The following is a 20,018-nucleotide window of genomic DNA, read 5'->3' on the forward strand; positions in this document are numbered from 1 at the left end:
TCTGTCTGGACAGCCTTTTACCCGTGGCTGTCTCAATCGCTGGCAGAATCCGTCAGTGGGCGTTTCTTGAAATTCTTCCAGCAAAGAAGTTCTTTGACGCCAAGTCTCCTCCTACTCTCCCTGCGCGGAAGTCTTCTGCGCAGGTAGGGTGTGGGCAGCGGAGTACCCGTGCTCTCCTCGCTGGTCTCCGGCGATGAGTCCTGGAGCCTCCTCTCCAATTCCCCCATCTGCCCTCCTTCTCCACTGGTGCTACGCTGATTTCCTTCCCCAGCAGATGGGCTGCCTCTCTCCCTACTGGGACCCTCTCCCGCATCCCTCCGGAGCCTTCCCTCCGCCTCTGGCTCCGATGGCAGTTCCCTGACAGTATGGTAGGACATCCTTATTTTCATTGGAGGGTGTGCAGTTATGTGACCCCCCTTTCCCCCGAGCCAAGGAGATAAGTAACCATACAACCTTTAGAAGACATCTGAAGGTATTCTGTTTTTATATATGTTAGAAGCAGGCTAGAGTGGCTGGGGCAGCCTAGTCACATGGGCGGTGTATAAATAATAAAATTATTGTTTTTATTACTATGGAACTGGATGTCCCTATTTTCATCTGAGAAGTGTTGGAGGGTATGGAAAAGAACGTAAGGTAAATAAACATGCTCATGGAATGGAACTTATACATATGGTGTGTGCAATGTCTGTCACGCTGGAACTACACTGGGAAGAAAATCACCCTCCTCTTTTAGACTTCAACAGGGGAGTAAACATCTCCCAAGCAAGGCAGAATCTCAGTCCCTAAGCTTGGGTTAGCTGCTGTCCTGAGAAGCATTCAAAGAATACTGCTGCCCCTAGAGGCCAGCTCTAAAGAAGTCTTTCTCCCCATTGCTACTTACCTTAGGTGATGGGGGAAATACCAGTGATAGAGACAGTGTCAGGAGGTCCTACACACGAGTAGGAGTCTGGTAGAGACACATGCCTGACTGGCATGATCTCTCCCTCCTGGTCGTTTGTTCGGGAGATTCAAAATCTTTCTCCAGCCTGAACATCACAGTGACTGATACCTCAGAGGCATCAGCACACTTCAGGATCAGCAGAGTATAGGCAGTCAGTGTACAGACTCATTAGCGCAGCTTTTTGGGCTAAACTACGTTTATTTACATATCTACACTCGGAGCTTCGTAACTCAGCTCCTTCCTCTCCAGCATCAGACAGCAAAGAGAAAGAATAGAGGACAAATGTTCTACATCACAGAAACACCGTAATATAAACACCCTGTCTCCGTCACTTCCCACAATGTGGAATGAAAACATACAGTCATGTGATAAAAACAATCCCATGACTGCAACACGGGGAATGAATCCAACAGACAGTTGTGTCATCACACTACTTCAACAAGCACATCTTAGCAGTGGAGGCTTGTATGTTAGGGCAAACGAGACACAGTCATACCAACCTCAGTCTGCCCTCAGACAACCTCCACCTTCCTGGCATCTTATTTATGGGCACTCCAGGGATGGAGGGAGATGCCTGTCAGCTTTCTGTTTCTTTGTCTCAGTGTTGCCCTTGTGGGACTCATCAGGCAGGAGAAGAAAAACAAAACTTGAATTTGTAGGCCCTACCTGTCATTGTCTCTGGCTCCACCTCCTCTCAGCCTCCTTACTTTCTGCCCTACCGTTTTCCAGTAGTCACCAGCTGCACATTAGCTGAATATATTACATCAACAGGATGTCATGAGTGGATGTTTCCAGCCCCTTCGTTTTCTAAACCAGTTGCTGTCACGTGGTTTTACTTCCCAAACAAAACACCAAAGGGCAAGTGAAAGTGACAGATCCTCAAAATACCTTTTAAGGGGTGGGGTGGAAAGATACAGGAAAAAAACACAAGGAGATTTTATGCTGTGCTTCTCTGAGAGGCCTGCTATAGATGGAGAAAGGTGACTTTTGTCTGCCTTTGTGCCATATAGATTTTGGAACTACTCCAAGGGCTGAAACAATCCATTGTATAAATTAGAAGAACTCTTGTTGGCTCTTTTACAGGCAGCTTCCATCTCTGTGTTTGTGAAAATTACAGTTAAAATACAGGGCTGCCTTAAGTCTCTCAAGCCACATAGTCTTCTGCCTTCTATAATGCTCCATTTCTGTCCATGTAGTAGCCCGCTTCTGAGATGTGAGATAATGTTGGGTAGGGGGAGACAGAATGTACTCTGCATATGTTCAAGAATATGTGTTTCTTGAAACATAAAAAGCTACTAAGCTATTCCAAACAGAATTTGAGTATTCACTTGAATCCCTCCCACAAAATCCCTGCATTAGCAATCTGGGTACCCATCAGAAAGAAAGAGGAACTCATTCTTTTCCCACCCCACTTACCATAATAGCATCTTGACCAGGGGCTCCCTCAAACCAAGCAGTGCCATTGGCTAAATCTCAAAATGCATTTAACATGGGAAGTGTTCAAATTACCGAGGAAGAAAGAATCACTTGAAAGCCGACAATGGCCTCCTCTAATGGGTTGCTTAACAGCAAGAATGCAATTACAAACAACAACAAAATGTGCTTCATTTACCAAGCAATATATTCTTTATCCTTGAGGAAAGACTTTCTCAGGTAGCAAGGTGGCCCGCCTAATTATGCTAATTTCAAATCTGCTGCAATGAAATGCAGGTCATGGGGGACAAATTGTCACAGAGGATGGAAGCAATGTGCACTGTGTGGCAGCATTAAAAGGGAACAATTTAAATCCCCCCAAAAGTCGTCATGTGTTGGAGGACTATGGATGGAATCATAGATCTGGAAGGCCCTTTGCAGTCCAGCCTCCTGTTGAGTGTAGGAGATCCAGAGCTGCAGTGTCCACAAATAACAGTTGCTCAGTCTCCGCTTAAAGACCTCCAGCATGGGAGAGCCCACTACATTTTAATTGGCTCCATTGTCAAACTGCTCTTACCATTAAGAAGCTTTTCCTAATGTTAGACCGAAGCTTACTCTCCTGTAACATATTAACATACTTAATAGCTAATGCAGATACTTGCCGTGGACAAACCTTAGGGTGCCCCATTCCTTCTGTGCCTTTTGCTCTCACATATTAATTTGTTCAGTATATGCCAGGGACCCAGGAGAGGGGGTCAGCGATTTATGGGGTTTGGTGCTGCCTGCAAGGCAGCAGCCAGGGCAGCAGGATGTCCGGGACTGGCTGAAAGAGAAGAGATTGAAGAGGAATGGTGGAAATTGCCCCCCCCCCTTCTCCTGAAGCTTCCAGAGAAGAGGAAGGCAGTACAGTGGTACCTGGGTTTACAAACTTAATCCGTTCCAGAAGTCTGTTCTTAAACCAAAGCTTTCTTAAACCAAGGCATGCTTTCCCATAGCAGCGGGGGACTCAATTTACAAATGGAACACACTCAACAGGAAGCGAAGCATGTTCTTATTCCAAGGTAAAGTTCACAAACCAAAACACCTACTTCTGGGTTTGCAGCATTCTTAATCCAAGTTGTTCATAAACTAAGCTGTTCTTAAACCAAAGTACCACTGTATTGAATTACAGCAGTGGTTTGAGGAAGGTCACAGCTCAGGGACAGGCGAACAAAAGAGTTGGGAGGTTCTGGGAGAAGGGAGGGCAGAGCCAGAGCCAGGGGAGACAAAGCAGCCAGCTGTCACGTAATCACTGGAGAGTATTTCTGACCCCCCTTCTCCCAGAACTCGGCGTTCATTGAGAGTGCAAGAGCAAAGGACTCAGCGACAACTAGCCCCTGGTGGCCACCATAAGGGGAAGTGCTGTTGCTAGCAAAGGAGTGGGGAGGAGCTCAGTTTGAGCAACGCCACTGATGGGATATAGACTGCATTCCTTGTCTCTCGCTGTGATGATTGAATAAACTCATTAGTAAGAACTCTTCTTTGTTTTTCTCTGCTTCTTGCTGCCACTGGGGGAGGGAGAGAATTCCCTGACACCTGACACAGGAGGAGGAAGCGGCAGGGCAGTCCGAGATGGAGGGAGGTGCTCAGGATGTGGTGGAGAAGAAAGAGACAGTTCATGCAAGGGATGGGCTGGTAGACTCCCCACCATCCACCATCCCACTGTCTCCTAGAACCAGGAGAGGCATGCAGAGGGAAGAGCAGGGACAGCTTCTGTGTAGGCAGAGCCTCAGGTTGCACATGCGCACCCCATCAGATGAGGGTGCATAAACTGGGGAGGAATGGTCGCCCTGTTGCTGCAACTGCTCCGCAGGACACAAATCAATTGACATACAGTAAGTTCCTTTGGGGGGGGGGTGGCAAAAAGGGGAGAAAATTAAGGTAACCCTATGGTGTGCCAAACCCAGCATCCTGATGTTGATGCAAATCTACCACTCCCTGTTCATCTGATCAATCATTAGATGAGTGGAATGGAGCCAGCAATCCCTGATCCTCAGGTGATTTGCACAAGTTAGATAAGGAGTGAAGTTGTCTGCCTGTTTGTGTTTCTGTCTGTGTCTCTGTGTGCATGAGAAAGCATGGGGTGGCCACAGTCACCAGCAGCATGTGGCCTCCAGAGGGTTAGCCCAGGATAAAAGCAGTCCTGGCCCAAGTCAGGTTAGCTTACGCCTGCTTTAAGGTAATAGCAAGAGTCCCAAGTGATGCTGGCTTTCTGTAAACAGCTAAGCTGCAGGCACAGTAATCTTGTCTTCAACCCTAGAAGAGGACACAGGCTTGTTATTTCCCCTGAGTTTCCTCCACATACACAGAATGTCAATGAACTTGATTTTGTGGCTGCAGATCTGTCTGGCCCTGAGACATACAGGCAGACGTGAAGGTAGAGAAATCCTCTGATCACCTTTCCACGAGTGATCAATTGCAGCTTTTACCTTTAACCTTAGCATCTTCTCGCTGGTTTCAAACTCCTTGGGTTTGATTTTGAGAAAGCTTTACGCCATGTTCCTCACCTAATTTCCAGTGCTCTGTTTCGTTTGGATGCATTCTTAGAATCCTCCCCCATCTGTGGCACTCCCATTGTTACTGCCTTCAACTGAAGTTGGATCCCACCTCTCACAACATGTTCTGAGTTATATGGCTGGAATGCTTACAAAAAAATCAGAACCACTTCCATGCTTGAGAAGGTCTACCATTAGGTGAACATCAGTGGAATGTCTTGGCACACGTGTTTCTGGTGAGCTAACTGTAATTATCCCATAATTACTCAATGTAGCATCACTTATTTTTAAAAATCAGACATTGAGGTTAGAAAAAAGCAGGGAAATGCCCAGAGAAGTGTGGGATCAACAAATCATTAATGGGAAAATGTATAAACACTACACAAGCAGTGAGGATGAATGCTCATTGCTGTTCTACCATATTTTTCGCCGTATAGGAAGCACTTTTTCCCCTCCAAAAATGAAGGGGAAATGTGTGTGCGTCCTATGAGGCGAATGCAGGCTTTCGCTGAAGCCTGGAGAGCGAGAGGCGTCAGTGCGCACTGACCCCTCTCGCTCTCCAGGCTTCAGGAAGCTATCCACAAGCCTCGCGTGCCCGGCGGGAGGTCCCGCCGGGCGCGCAAGGCTTGCGGGCAGCAGCCTGCAGCCCGAAGCACGGGGCCGCTGCGTAGCACGCCCCATGCTTCGGACAGATGTCCGCAAGCCTCGCGCGCCTGGCGGGAGGTCCCGCCGGGTGCGCAAGGCTTGGTGCGGCAGCCTGCAGTCCGAAGCAGGGAGCCAGCTGCGGAGCCCGCCCCCTGCTTCGGGCAGATGTCGGCAAGCCTCGTGCGCCCGGCGGGAGGTCCCGCCGGGTGCGCAAGGCTTGGTGCGGCAGCCTGCAGCCCGAAGCGGGGGGCCAGCTGCGGAGCCCGCCCCCTGCTTCAGGCAGATGTCGGCAAACCTCGCGCACCCTGCAGGAGGTCCCGCCGGGCGCGCAAGGCTTGGGGTGGCAGCCTGTTCTGGGGGCTGGGGTCGGGGGAAGCTCAGGCTTCCCCCGCGCCAGCCCCCGCGCCTGGGGGGGAAATAAAATTCTTTCCCTTTATTTCCCCCAAAAAAACTGGGTGCGTCCTATGAGGCGGTGCGTCCTATGGGGCAAAAAATATGGTACTTCCCTGCCAAATAAAAAATAAAATATCAGAATGAATGTTCAATGAACCAGTTGTCTGGAGAACCCCACAGTGACTTCGCATCCACTGACTCAGCCCTTTCAAAGTCCAGAGGTAGGAACAGGACTTGAGAGATATAAAGGTTGTTCCATTGCAGATCATTTGAAGAAGCTAGTAGTAAAGTTTAGAGTTGCCATATTTCAAAAAGTAAAATTCCCACAAAGTTGTGTTTCCGATGCTTTTTCCATCACGTTCCCATACATCCTTGTGTTCCCTGACATTTTGGTGGCTCGGCAAAATTTCCCTCTGACACCCGAAAACCAGGACATGTCAGGAATTTTCCTTCTTGGAACCCTTCTCACCTCTATGCTCCTGTCTGGTGACAGACAGTCACTTCTGCTGGGGAACTCAAGGAAGATTACAATATTTTGGTTTCTGTTTTAACCCTGCTGCAGAAGTACATTTCATGGGGCCCTGGCGGGGGAGGTCAAGTCAAAAGGCAAAGTCATTTCAGCAAAAATCATGGAACTGCCAGTGATGGCTAATTATATTTTTTTTTCTCCCAGATTTTTTAGTATTGCTAGTATTTAGCGGGAGGCTTTGCTTTATTCCATAGCTTTGCTGCTTCCATTCTTGAGGCTACCTATACAAATAAAATTAAAAGACCTGCTGTCTTCTGCATTAACTTGAAAAAAGAAAAACCAATCTGTATTTGCAGTTAATCAAGTGATTTCCCCCCCCCCTTCCACCCATCTTTACGATAGTAGCCTAGCAACTTCCTGGAGGAAAAGGGGAGTCCCTGGTGATGTTGCAAATGATTTGATTGTTATCGCCTTTGCTTGATCTGACTTTTGCAAGTGTTTCAAAGTGTCCTTCTGCATAACTGGAAAAGTTTGATGGGAAGTTGAAAGGAAAAGGATTAGTAGGCTTGGCAGAACTCCCCCAGCGGCTCAAAAATTGTTTAAAAAAACAACTTCCCAAGAAGTAGTATAGGCATCTCACACAACACTGAAGGAAAAAACTCCACTCATATACTATGTAAAGAATGAAACTTTAACATCTCTCTCACCCACTTTCCCCACTTCTATTTTTCTTTCTCCATTTTCTCCTCTCTCCCCCACAACCCCACATTACCTACAACAAAAATGTCTCGAACTATTATTATTATTATTATTATTATTATTATTATTATTATTATTATTGGAGGACTCTATGATTTGAAACAGGCACACTGAATGTAGGGCTGCCTTACTTCTGGAATTTCCCGGACATAGCCGGGATTCGTCCATGGGAAATTGTGTCCTGGCAGAATGTTTGAAAACTGGTTAAAATGCCTGTGCAAACCCCAGTTATATGGCAGCGCATACTGGAACTCTTGATATATATATTTTTTGTGAATTTCCTTTTTTAAAAAAGAGCTTAGAAAGCTCAAAAACTTTGGGGAACAAGCAGCAACTTGTCCTTTGCCTCAGGCAGCAAAATATGTTGCGCTCACCCTGGCCTAGACTTAGAGAGAAGAGCATTCACAGTGACTGTTCTTGTTCTTGACTGTTGCCCTTGCCTTCTTCTCTAAGCTGAGCACTCTCTCTGTGGAGCTACACATGGAATCCTCCTCAGCTGCTTCAAATACGGCATGACGGAGCACAATGCACTTCTGGGGGTATCAACCTTAGCAGGAAACACCCTGCTCAAACATCGGTCCCCTCTAGAAGCAGTGCCCAAAGTGATGCAGACATAAAAGCAAGGCTATGGTTTGATTCGACATTGGAATGCAGGCAAACTCATCTCTGCAAGAATGTGGCTAATTAAAAGGCTTTTTGGCACTGGTAAAATTTCCAAGGCCTGATTTGGTCACACTCACACTTGAATCAATTGCACTGGTTTATCTGCCTTCACTGTCAGGGTTTGATCCACATCGACGGACGCACCCACCCTTGGATTTCAATTTATAACAAGCATTTAAAGGCTGCCAGTTCATCTGCTAATGGCTGCCAACTGGGACAGGGAACAATTCTGCTTTCCTTTCATCCACCTTTAGAAACCTTTCCGGGTCAGATTTTGTAGGGCAACATGGAAAAGCTTGTGCATCACTCTCCTTCTTCTGCAGGTAATTAGAAGGTGTTTTGTCTCCACTACTGTCATTTCAGCACTTTTAAAGAACACTGCATTCCCCAGGCATTCTTTTTAAAAAGGTGAGTTACATACTTAGTTCAGTGGAGGGTGGCAGGAAAAGAAATCCCTCAAGATTCTCAGAGCAAAACAGTCTTCTTGAGGCATGACTGGCTGATCCAGTGACATTAGCTATGGTACTACGAGTAGTAATGCACAAAACCATGACATGCTGATCACAATAAATATATACTTTGCTGCATCCAGCTTAGCAAGGAAGGAAGGGGCAGGCCTTGTTGGAATGGGCTTGGTATTTGCATTGATTGATTAATCAGATCTGCAGGTGCCTTGCTCATTATTAATGTTGCGAAGGAGGATTAAAGATTAAGGATGGGAGGAGAGAAGGGTTTGCTTTGCTAGATAAATAAAAAATGAAGCTGTTTGTGGCTGGTAAATGTGCTAAAGATAGCAAGGTACCACACACCTCTGGAGGAGCCTTATGCAAAACAGACACTCTTAAATACACAAAATGCATTCTCCTGAAGACAGCTGGTTAGGAGGAATCTCCCACTTTTTCTGAGTAGCTGTTCTTTTAACCTCCATTCTAAATTGGACCTATTTATACTGCATCTGATGTGTTATATTCAATGCAGGAAAGGCAATCGTTTGCAGCTGATGATGCTTCTTTAGGGTAAATGTGGGGTGCCTCTTTCGAGCAACCCTGGAGTGACACGTTTCACAGCCATCTGCTGTTGGATCCCCAATGCCCACTTCTGGCAGGTTGGGAACTGATGCAGATCTACACTCATGGTTTTTAATGTTAAGGAAGGGTTAAGGAATGGTTTTGATAATGTATATTGACACATGACATCCTACATTTAACGTTCATAATGCACTATTAAAATGTGACACCCGAAGGCACTGCAGAGCAACCAGTAGTAAGGAGACAGTGTTTGATGGGGGGACGCTTTGATTTAAAAGTATGCCCTGTGACGTTTTAGAACGACATATCTAATATCGTTCTAATAATGTTAAACAGGTCAGTGTAGATCCAGCCCAGGTGTCAGAAGTTGCTGCGAATCTGTGTGTGGCTGCCCCATGTGGTGAACCCCTGAACTGCAGTTACCCCTTCTTAGTGGGTAACCTTCCACATTGACTCCGCCCACCCAGACTGACCATTGGATTTTTTGGAGCAAGAAGGAGAATAAAGGGTTCTATATTATGCCAATGTAACGTGGGAAATTCAAACAGTACCCTCAGCTGGGGCTGACATTTATTTTCCCATAATGCCGTATAATGATACTATGTCAGAGGCATTATGGGGAATATAAATGGAGGGTGCTAGATGCTAAATGTTAGGGGAGAATAAAGGGAAACCCAAAGCAAGTATTAACTGCAAGAGGGTGAACAGTTTGACTCCACAACAAAGATGTAGTCTTCAACTATAATCATTCAAAAAATCCTTCTAATAAACCATAACAATACATGGGAATCCCTCCCCCCCTGAAATCTACCAGCAGTGGAGAACAAAATAATAGGGAGTTGGCATGTAATCTGGACTTTCCTAGATAATGAACTGGAATTCCATTTCCCTTCCCCCTTCTCTCTATTTTAAACATTCATGGTGTCACAAAACTTCCACCATAAAATACCTTTTCCAGACTCTACAATCCGTGGAGCTGTAAATATTTTACAAGCATACTTCCAATTAGAGATATCCTTGTGTCGTTAGTTTGAATGACACAAAATGTAAAACCATTTGGGTTGTAATCCTCAGAAGGGAAGGTCAAATTGGAGAAGTTTGGATGCTGTGTTTCCTCCTAAGAAGACAATGGTAGAGAGTTAAAGAAAGCTGTTATGATGGGGCAATTTTCCTGACTGCAGAAAGATCACATCTATGTAGCAGGGCTTGAGCTTCTGCTTGCTCCATGGGGAAGAGATTAAGACCACATTCACTCCACACATTTAAAGTACTATGATGCCAGTTTAAACAACAATGGCTCCCTCCAATTAATTATGGGAGCCATTGTTTGTTAAGGGTAAAGAGAGTTGTTAGGAGATCCCTGTTCCCCTCCCAGGGCTACAGTTTCCAGAGTTGTCTAATGATCCCTCCTTCTTCACAAAGAACTCTGAGGATTGTAGTTCTGGGTACTTTAAAGGTATGGTATGAATGTGGCCTAAGTAAACATGATTGTGATGGATTTGTCACTGGCATTTTATGAAGCCAGCATGAGAAATTATACCTGCAAAGATCTAAAACCCTGACAACCAAAAAGGATGGAGCAACTCCCTATGAGGAAAGGTTATCACATTTGGAGGTGTTTTTTTTACTTACAGAGAAGGCAAGTAAGAGGAAGCATGACAGAGGTGTATAAAAGTTTGGATATTGTGGAGAAAGGGGAGAAAGAAGGGTTGTTTTCCATCTCTCATAACCCTGGGACTGAGGGACATCCAACAAAGGTGATGGTTGGGAGATTTGGGATAGATAAAAGAAAATACTTCTTCACACAGCACAGGGTTAAACTAGGGAGTTCACTTCCACAGGAAGTAGTGTTGGTGACCACCATGGATGGCTTTAAAAGAGGAATGGGCAAATTAATAGAAGATAACCATGTATTACCCATGATGTTTTTCCTCCACTGTCAGAGGCAGCATGCCTCAGAAACCCATTTGCTGGAAATCACAAGTGAGGAAAGAATTCTTGCATTAGGTCCTGTTTTGGGGCATCCTACAGACATCAGGTTGGCCACTGTCAGAACAGGAAGTTGGACTAGATGGGCTATTGGCGTGATCCAGCAGGCTCTTCTTATGTTAATCATTTCCACCTCTGTATAGAAAGGTGGACAGGAATATGCTAAATAAATAAATACTTAGAATCCTAGAATTGGAAGGGACCCAAGGTTCAAGCTTGGGTCTCAGCTAAAGCATCCATGACAGATGGCCGTCCAACCTCTGCTTAAAAACATCAAAGGAAAGAGAGCCCACCACCTCTCGTGGGAGTCTGTCCCACTGCCAAACAGTTCTTACTGTCAGAATGCTTTTCCAAAAGTTTAGTCGGAAACTCCTTTCTTGTAATTTGAAGCCATTGCCTTGAGTCCGACCCTCGAGAGCAGGATAAAACAAGCACGTTCCCTCTGCCATGTGACAGCCCTTAAGATATTTGTAGATGGATGTCGTATCTCCTCTCATCTCCACTTTTCAAGGCTAAATATACCCAGCTCCTTCAAGCGCTCCTCATAAGGCTTAGTTTCCAGACCCTTGATCATCTTGGTTGCCCTCCTCTACACACATTCCAGTTTGTCAACATCCTTCTTAAATTGTGCTGCCCAGAATTGGACACAGTATTGCAGGTGTGATCAGACCAAGGAGTGCTGATGTGGCAAAAACACAGGTTTGTGGCCACCTATGTTCTACTCAGTGTAGACCCACTGAAATTAAGTGATTCATGTCCATTTATTTCAACGGGGCTACTGTGAATATGACTAGCACTGGATACAACCTATACGTACTGATTATAGAACTCCCTCATCGTGTTTAGTTTGGCCTTGAAAGCACATCTACAAGATAACGCTATACAAAACCAAGAGTTGATTTAACCAATATAGCTGTATAGGAACATAGGAAGACAGAAAGATGCCTTACACCATTGGTCTAGCCCAATATTGTCTACAGTGACTGGCAGTTGAGGAAATCCATTTTAATTGTTATTTAGGCACTCTGATTTAAAGTATGGTTTGCTCCTGATATAACTATTTCAGTCCAATAAACTATGATGCACTGGACAGAGAATTATTCTACCCACAAACTTCTTCTTTCTGCAGATATAAAACCAGATTTTGCCAGTTTGGACATAGGAAACTATAGTGTAACAAATCCTGGAAGTCTTCCATTATGACAAGCAACCGAAGGGAGGAGGAAGGGAAGAAGGGGGTGCAGGCACATTTCTACTTCTTGGATGATTGAATCATAGTTTATAAAATGGATATTGTTATACAAGAGCCAGACCTATATCAGAATACCTTAAGGGTGTTGATCTACATTATGGGAATCTTTATACATGCTCCCCAATGTACTTTTCCAAATCAAAATCTCAGAAAAAGCTTGCCACATTGTATGATTCTATGCTTTGTGTGTAGCAAAGGGAAATCTTGATTCTTTAGCAATTAGATTGCTTGTTGAGAAGGAAAAACAAGCACTGCAGAACCATGGACCGATTAAAAAGTTCAGAAAACAATATTCAACTTCCCCACATCCTCTTGTCTCTCCTGTCCTTTGGCGAGTTATTTAATGCTTGCTATAAAGAGCAACACTTACTTTAAAAAAAGAAAAGAACACCCATACCAGATAAAGTCAAATGTTCCCATGCATTGTTCTCGTTTCATTTATTTATTTTATTTATTAATTCACAGCACAGCCTCTGTTCTCCAGCTGGTTCAAGGATATGATCAACGGAGGCATATACTGGGGGACTCTAACTGTCCTTTTTGCCAAACTGATTTATGGAGCAGCTTTCCACTTTCCTTCCACTGCCTGTAATGTAATATAAAAGGAAATATAAAATGGAGCCATAAAATAATTGATTCACTGGCATATACTATCAAATGAACCAGCAGTTCAAAAAGGCAAGGGAGCACGATAGATGATTGTCACTTCTAACAGTGACAAATGCCAAGAAAGGGTTTAGAAAATGAAGCTAATGCTAAACTTATTTGCGCAGCAGATAGGAAATATGACAGTGCCAACAAGAAGTTGCCTTCTTTCAAATATATCAATTTATTGTAGCTCCTCTTGGGTTTTATTGTCCTTGAGTCTAATAGATTCAAGTGTGGGTGGGCGCTAAGCATTTTTAGGTTGTGGCTTAAATGGATGAATGGATGGTTCATGGTTTATTAAAAGATTAGGGGGTCTTTCTAGATTGATGGTGCTTTTTGTCCCACGAACCCAAACAAGGTAAGTAGAACTTCTTTGTATTGCTGACAACCAAGACCTTTAAGGCATTGCTGTGTGTAGTCATGAGAACCTAAGAGCCCATCTAGTCCAGCATCCTGTTCTCCCAATGGCCAACCAGATGCTTCTAGGAAGACCACAAGGAAGACCTATAAGCAATAGCACACTCTCCACTTCCCAGCAACTGGTATTTCGGCAGCATACAACCTCTTGACAGTGGAGGTAGTACATAAGTCATGATGGCTAGCAGCAACTGATAACCAGGTATTTGTCTAAACCAGTTTTGAAGCCATCCAAGTTGGTCGCCATCACTACTTCTTGCAGGATCAAATTCTATGGATTTTCTATGCACTGTATGAAGAAGTACTTCCTTTTGCCTGTCCTGAATCTTCCAAAATTCAACATAGTTGGATGGCCGTGAGTTCTAGTATTATGATATTGAATGGCATTCTCAGACAAGGTATTTTGGAAGCTGCCTCATATTGAGTCAGACTTGGACCATTGAGCTAACTTACTTAGTTAATTTATTAAACCCAACCTCGATCCAGAGGAACTCCAGGGTAGTGTACAATCACAAGTACATAAAAACATAATCCAACATAACAGAAATTAAAAACAACACCAGACTACTGGCTAACAAAACCCCATCAAATCTTGACCCAGTGCCAAAAGGATGGTGACATAGAGAGGGTTTTTCCAGAGCTGGGATTCTGCCACAGAAAAGTTCCCCTCTGTTTTGCAAGCATAACACATTTCAGCAAATAAAGACCTCAGAGAAGGACCTCGGTTGAAGATTAGTGTGCACCTGGAATGGGCAGCAGGTGTAGTAAAGTAGGAATATTTAGAAAATTATTCTTTGGCCAAGCAAAGGAGAGTGAGGCCTTGTGGGAGTTTCGTCAGCCACAAGGACCCTGGGAACGGAATTGTGTATCTTTAAAATTCTAGACAACTGACTCCTCAGCTGAAAGGTTTATTAGAACCCAGGATGTCTTGATTAATGAAGGATCTAACACCTGAGTTCAATGATGTAAACATCCCCCCTCCCAGTGTTGTTATCTGCCCTTGAATTGCCTGGGAATGTGTCTCTGGCGGAAGGGAGGAACCCCTTTGATTTAAAAGTTTGAATTCCAAATTGGCCCAGCTGTCAAGAGGTAAATTGATAGACTAGCAAGCCGATCATTGGTGCATTCAAAAAATAATTTGAGTTTATGATTGGCTTGAAAGTTACGACGCAGGTTGCGAATTGGAAATAAAAGATCAGAGAATCCTCTGCTCTTGGCCTCTCTGCCTCTCTGCCTTTGCCCTGCAAATCGCAAAGATGCCCGGCTCTATGGTTCCAGCTTAATAGGCCGCTATTCATCTTTTGAAATGGAGATCTTCGATCGTCTTCTACTTGCAGAGGCTCAAAGAACAACAACTATCCTATCTTTGTGTTAGAGTTGTAAGTATGTAATCTTAGTTAGTCTATGTAGCTTTGTTGTTTTCTTACCTGTAACGTTCTAAAAGATGTGCCTGCTATTTTAGCATGTTTCTTATGTTATTTTAAAATAAACATTTTAAAGATGAAACTGTTTTAGTTGTGTGCCTTTCCAAAAGGGAATAGCTAAGTCCTAGCCTTACGCTTGGTTACGCTATACCGTAGAATTTCTGCCTGCAAGTCTGTGGATACAGCTTGTAGAGAAGGGGACAGCCAGGCTAACGGGTCACAGCCTTCTCCCTGGGTTGTGATTCTGGGTCCCCTGGACAAGAGGGAGTGGTGGCAGCCCTACCGGGTTTTGTTTGTTCTGTTTTGCAAAAACGTAGTGTTCGTCCGCCAACCCTGTCCTGGGCGTCCTGGTCTGGCCGGAGAGCAGAGACAGGAGAAGGGAGGGGCAAGAGGTTGGGGACGAGCATTACTACATGTTGGCAGCGTGGTGGGATTGGACTTCCCGTGGAAAGGCACTTTGATTTTTTAAACTTGGCACGAATCTTTTGTGGGTTACAGGTGGTTTGTTTTTTTGGATAGTGATAGTTAGGAGCATGGAGGACAGTTCCGCAACTTCGCAGCAGCAATCGTTGCAAACTTTAGATCAATGGGGAGGAGAGGGAGAAGACAGCTCTCTCCCGGTGGAAACCGAACCCCCTAAAGCTGTGAGTCCTGGAGTGAAATCCGCTTCCTGGTTTTCAAATGACTCGGAAACAGGGTCAGAGGAAGAACTGGTGGATGCCAGCGTGATCCGGAAGGGTCAGAGAGAGTCCTGCATTGTGGACGGAGGGAGGGGCACTCCCGGTAAACAAAAGTTATCTCCTCGTGAGGAGGTGGAAGCGGTGAGGGCCTCCACCCGTCCTAGGAAGAACTATTCTGTTTATGCAGAACCCAGAGAGATGGATGTCTCGCAGAGTTATGATGTTGAGTGGGTTCGTGATCCGGTGAACGGTGGATTCCGCTGCCGGGAGAAGTTTCCCCAGATGGGCTACTTCATGAGACCAAGAGTTAGCCGGATGGCACCTGACTATCAAGAATCGCCACAGCAGTCCCAGGATGTGACTGTGGGAGACTGCCGTCGGGAACAGCTTGCGCCTGACGCCCGTCGGAAGGTGAGACAGCGCTCATTCAGCCCAGGCAGAGTCTACTCGCCGGTTGCGGCTCGAGAGGTGCGCGTGCCGGCGCGAAAGTACGTGGCAGAGGAGGAGGAGGAGGAGTACTTCCAGAGACCCCTGCGTGGATACGCAACAACGGCAGCGGAGCAGCTACGTGCCGAGGGGCAACCGCCTCCTGTGCCTGCGCCGAGGTATGGACTAGTCCCGAGGAGGGGGGGAGATCAAAATCAACAGTCCCCTCCAGGACTGACTTTAAGTAATCTCAACTGGAAGGTGTTCCAGAAATACCACCCCCCCACTGATGTCCTTAGTTACCTAAATTTGTTTGAGGTGACGTGCCGGGACATGGGCGTAGCCCCAGAACTTTACATGGCTGTGCTTCGGCCCCTAGTTTGTGGTGATTTGTCAGAACTTATGGGACATCTCCCTTTGGAAGAAATAAATGACTATGAAAGCTTCAAGAGGCTAGTCATGCAGCGGCATGGCTTGCACCCTGAACATTATCGTAAAGCTTTCAGGAAAGTGGAAAAGGGTGGGCTTACTGACAACATTGCGGTTTTTTCTGCAAAAATGGCCCAAAATTTCGAACTGTGGCTGGCGGCTGAAGGGGTGGAGGATGTGAAAGAAATTAAACAGCTGATGCTGATTGAACAACTAATGCGCTCCCTGCCCCCTGAAATTGTTAGCCTGGTGGCTGATAAAAAACCAAAGACACTAGCAGAAGCTACTGCTCTTGCCGAATCTTTTTGGCTGAACCGCACCCATCTTGTTAATAAAGGACAGAGTAATATGTATAAAGCTACAGCGTCATCGGGGAGGACCGCCCCCCCCATTAAAGAATCCAGCAAGGGATTGTCTACACCTGCTAAAGACTCTGTTGCAGCTGGGGGAGAGCGTGCTAAAGTGCCCCCGAGTTCTGGACTGTGTTTCTTTTGCAAAAAACCGGGGCACATGAAAGCAGCATGTCCCCAGTTGGCTGGGAAAAAGTCCACCGTCCTTACCTCCACGCCTGCTGTTCGCATGATACAGCAGCAGGAAGAAGATTGGGAGGAGGGGCCGGCCAAATCTGGAGCGGTGGAGAGCTTGGCTCCGGAGGAGGAGGGAGAGGTGACCCCTGTTGGGAACAAACTTGAAAAAACTAGTATCACCGTGGGTCCTGTTTGCACCCGGGGAACTCGAAAATCACCCCATGTGAATTGGGCGAACTTGGAGTTTTCTGCTCCTATTGAAATCAATAAAACTGTTGTGAACTCGTACCGGGACACTGGGTCTGACATCACTAGCGTCTCAAAAGATTTGGTTTTGCCTAATCAGATGCAGGAAAGACCCTTAAAAATCAGTCCTTATGGGGTAGAAGAAATTTTGCAGCCCACAGCAATAGTCCCCCTTAAATACAAAGGTTACAGCGGGGACCATCTGGTAATTGTTCATGATCCAGAAGTTTGCAAAAGCCCAGTTTTGGTTGGGAATGATCTTGGGTTTCAAGTTTACTTGCAACAACAGCTAAATGGGGAATCGGTAACTGTAGCAACCTCCCTCACCCCCTCCCCGGCAGGGAAGGATGTGGTGGAGTCTGAGACTGGGTTGAATGAAAAACCCGGAGGGGAGGGAGAGTTACCTGCCTTGGATGAGGATGCCAAGAAGGACCTTGGTGGTTCTATTGAACTGGGAGATCTGGGAGAGTTTGCTGCTGAACAAAGGGCTGACCCCTCCTTGCAGGGATGTCGGGAGGCGGTTGGAGCCCCTCTTCGAGGATCAAAGAAGGCCCAATTTGTGTATAAAAAGGGACTTTTGTATCGGCAATTTGTACCAAAAAAGGTGAAAGACAAGGATTTTGTTTTGCAGCTAGTGGTTCCAGAGAAGAAGCGATCTACTGTTCTTAGCTTAGCCCATGAAGACGGCTTAGCAGGTCATATGGGACTGCAAAAGACTTTAGAAAGACTTACTCGTTATTTTTACTGGCCTGAGGTGTATCAAACAACTAAAGCATTTGTACGTTCTTGTGTGATTTGCCAGAAGGTGGGGAATGACCGTGATAACTTGCCCAATGAGTTACAGAGTGTCCCCTTAGAAGCAAATGTTTTGGAAAAATGGGGAATTGATCTAGTGGGCCCCTTACCAAAAACCCGCTCAGGAAAGCAGTATCTATGCGTGATCATTGATTATGCCTCTCGTTATGTTTATGCCACAAGTTTGACCAATACCTCTGCTAATAGTCTGGTTAAGGCTTTAATTTCTGCCTTTTGTTCCCTAGGAATTCCTAAGGTTTTGGTGAGCGATTTGGGAACTAATTTTATGGCTAAGGTCACCCAAGAGGTTTTGCGTTTGTCTGAGGTGCGCCATCATACCTCTATTGCTTATCAACATCAAGGAAATGGGTTGGTGGAAAGAGTGCAAAAGACCTTGGTTCAAATGCTGCGCAAGTATGCCCTGGCCCATGGTTCCAGTTGGGACCAAGATTTGCCTTTGGTGGTGGCTGCTTACAATGATGCCCATCAAAGAAGCCTTGGGTTTGCACCTAACCAGCTAATTTTTGGAAGGCTTCTGAATACCCCCCTCTCAATGCTTCGAAGAGAGTGGGAAGGTTCAGAAGAAGAGATAAAACTGCCTTCTGTCAGTGAGTACTTTGCTCAACTAAAAGGAACTCTAGCCGACGCTTGGCAATTGGCCAAAGAGAATTTAGAGAATGCCCGATTAGAACAAAAAAGAGTACATGATGCCAGAGCGGTGTGCAAACAGTTTGAGGTGGGAGATCAAGTATGGATTTTAAGACCGTCTCGCCCCCACAAGTTAGATGTGAAATGGCAAGGTCCTGGTGTTGTGGAAGCAAGGCTGAGTCCTGTGCGTTACCTTGTAAGTTGCAAGGAATTGCACCCTACTGCTCGCGAGTATCATGTTAATTCCTTGAAAGAATGTGTTGAACAAAAGATCTCTGTACTGGCCATTACGCGTAGTCAGGAAGAGGTGCCTGCTTCGCCTGTGGATCTTTTAACTGAGTACAAACAGGCTGGAAGCATTTCTGATGTATTGCAGTTGCCGAATTTAAGTGAGACTCAGGCTAAAGAGCTTTATGAGGCACTGCAACCCTATAGCAACACTTTCAGCACCAAACCTGGTAAGACTCATCTGGCTCAGCATCATTTTGTCACGGGGGACGCCCCCCCTATTTCCTCACGTCCTTATCGGGTCGGTGAGGCACATGCGCAGAATATTGAAACTGAGCTGAAAGAAATGCTGGAGTTGGGAGTTATAGAACCTAGTAAAAGTGCTTGGGCTTCGCCCATAGTGCTGGTTCCAAAACCCGACGGATCTATTCGTTTTTGCGTGGACTATCGAAAAATTAATTTAGTCACTGTTCCTGATGTGTTTCCTTTGCCTAGAATTGACACATTGATTGAGAAGCTGGGACGGGCGAAATTCATCACAGTCATGGATTTGACGAAAGGTTATTGGCAAATCCCGCTGTCCCCAGAAGCTTCTGAGAAGTCTGCCTTTGTCACTCATGTAGGCTTGTACCAGTTCAAGGTGTTGCCGTTTGGATTGCGAAATGCTCCCGCAGCCTTCCAAAGGCTAATTAATTCCTTGATTCATGACCTAAATGAGTTTTGCTGTGCTTATTTGGATGACCTGGCAATATTTTCTGAGACATGGCCAGAACATCTTAAACATGTGCAGAGAGTTTTGGCCCGGCTGCAGGAGGCAAACCTGACTGTTAAAATATCTAAATGTCAGTTTGCCCAAGGAGAAGTGGTGTATTTAGGATTCAGAGTGGGGTCGGGAAACATCAAGACCTTAGAGGCCAAAGTGCAGTGCATTCAAGAATGGCCTCGCCCCATCGTGAAAAAGGATGTACAGTCTTTTATAGGGTTGGTGAATTATTACAGGCGCTTCGTTAATCACTTCTCAACTCTAGCTGTACCTCTTACTGACCTTTGTAAGAAATCCCTGCCGGTCAAAGTAAATTGGACTAAGGAGTGTCAGAGGGCTTTTGATTTGTTAAAGCACGCCCTTATGAGCTCCCAAGTCATGCTGGCTCCTGATCAGAGACGTCCGTTTGTAGTGCAAACTGATGCCAGTCAAACAGGGCTAGGAGCAGTTTTGCTTCAAGAAGATGAAGAAGGGAATTGGCGTCCTGTGGTTTACTTAAGTAAAAAGTTGTCCACTACTGAACAAAATTATTCAACCATAGAGAAAGAGTGTTTTGCTTTGGTCTGGGCCCTAACCAAACTGCGGCCTTATCTGTGGGGTAACACCTTTGAGGTTCAAACGGACCATTCTCCCCTGTGTTGGTTGGAAAGGGTAAAATCATCCAATCAGAAACTGCTTAGGTGGAGTATGGCCCTTCAAGAT

Source organism: Podarcis gaigeae (genome assembly GCF_964106915.1).
Source record: "Podarcis gaigeae genome assembly, chromosome: 12".
Classification (NCBI taxonomy): Eukaryota; Metazoa; Chordata; class Lepidosauria; order Squamata; family Lacertidae; genus Podarcis; species Podarcis gaigeae.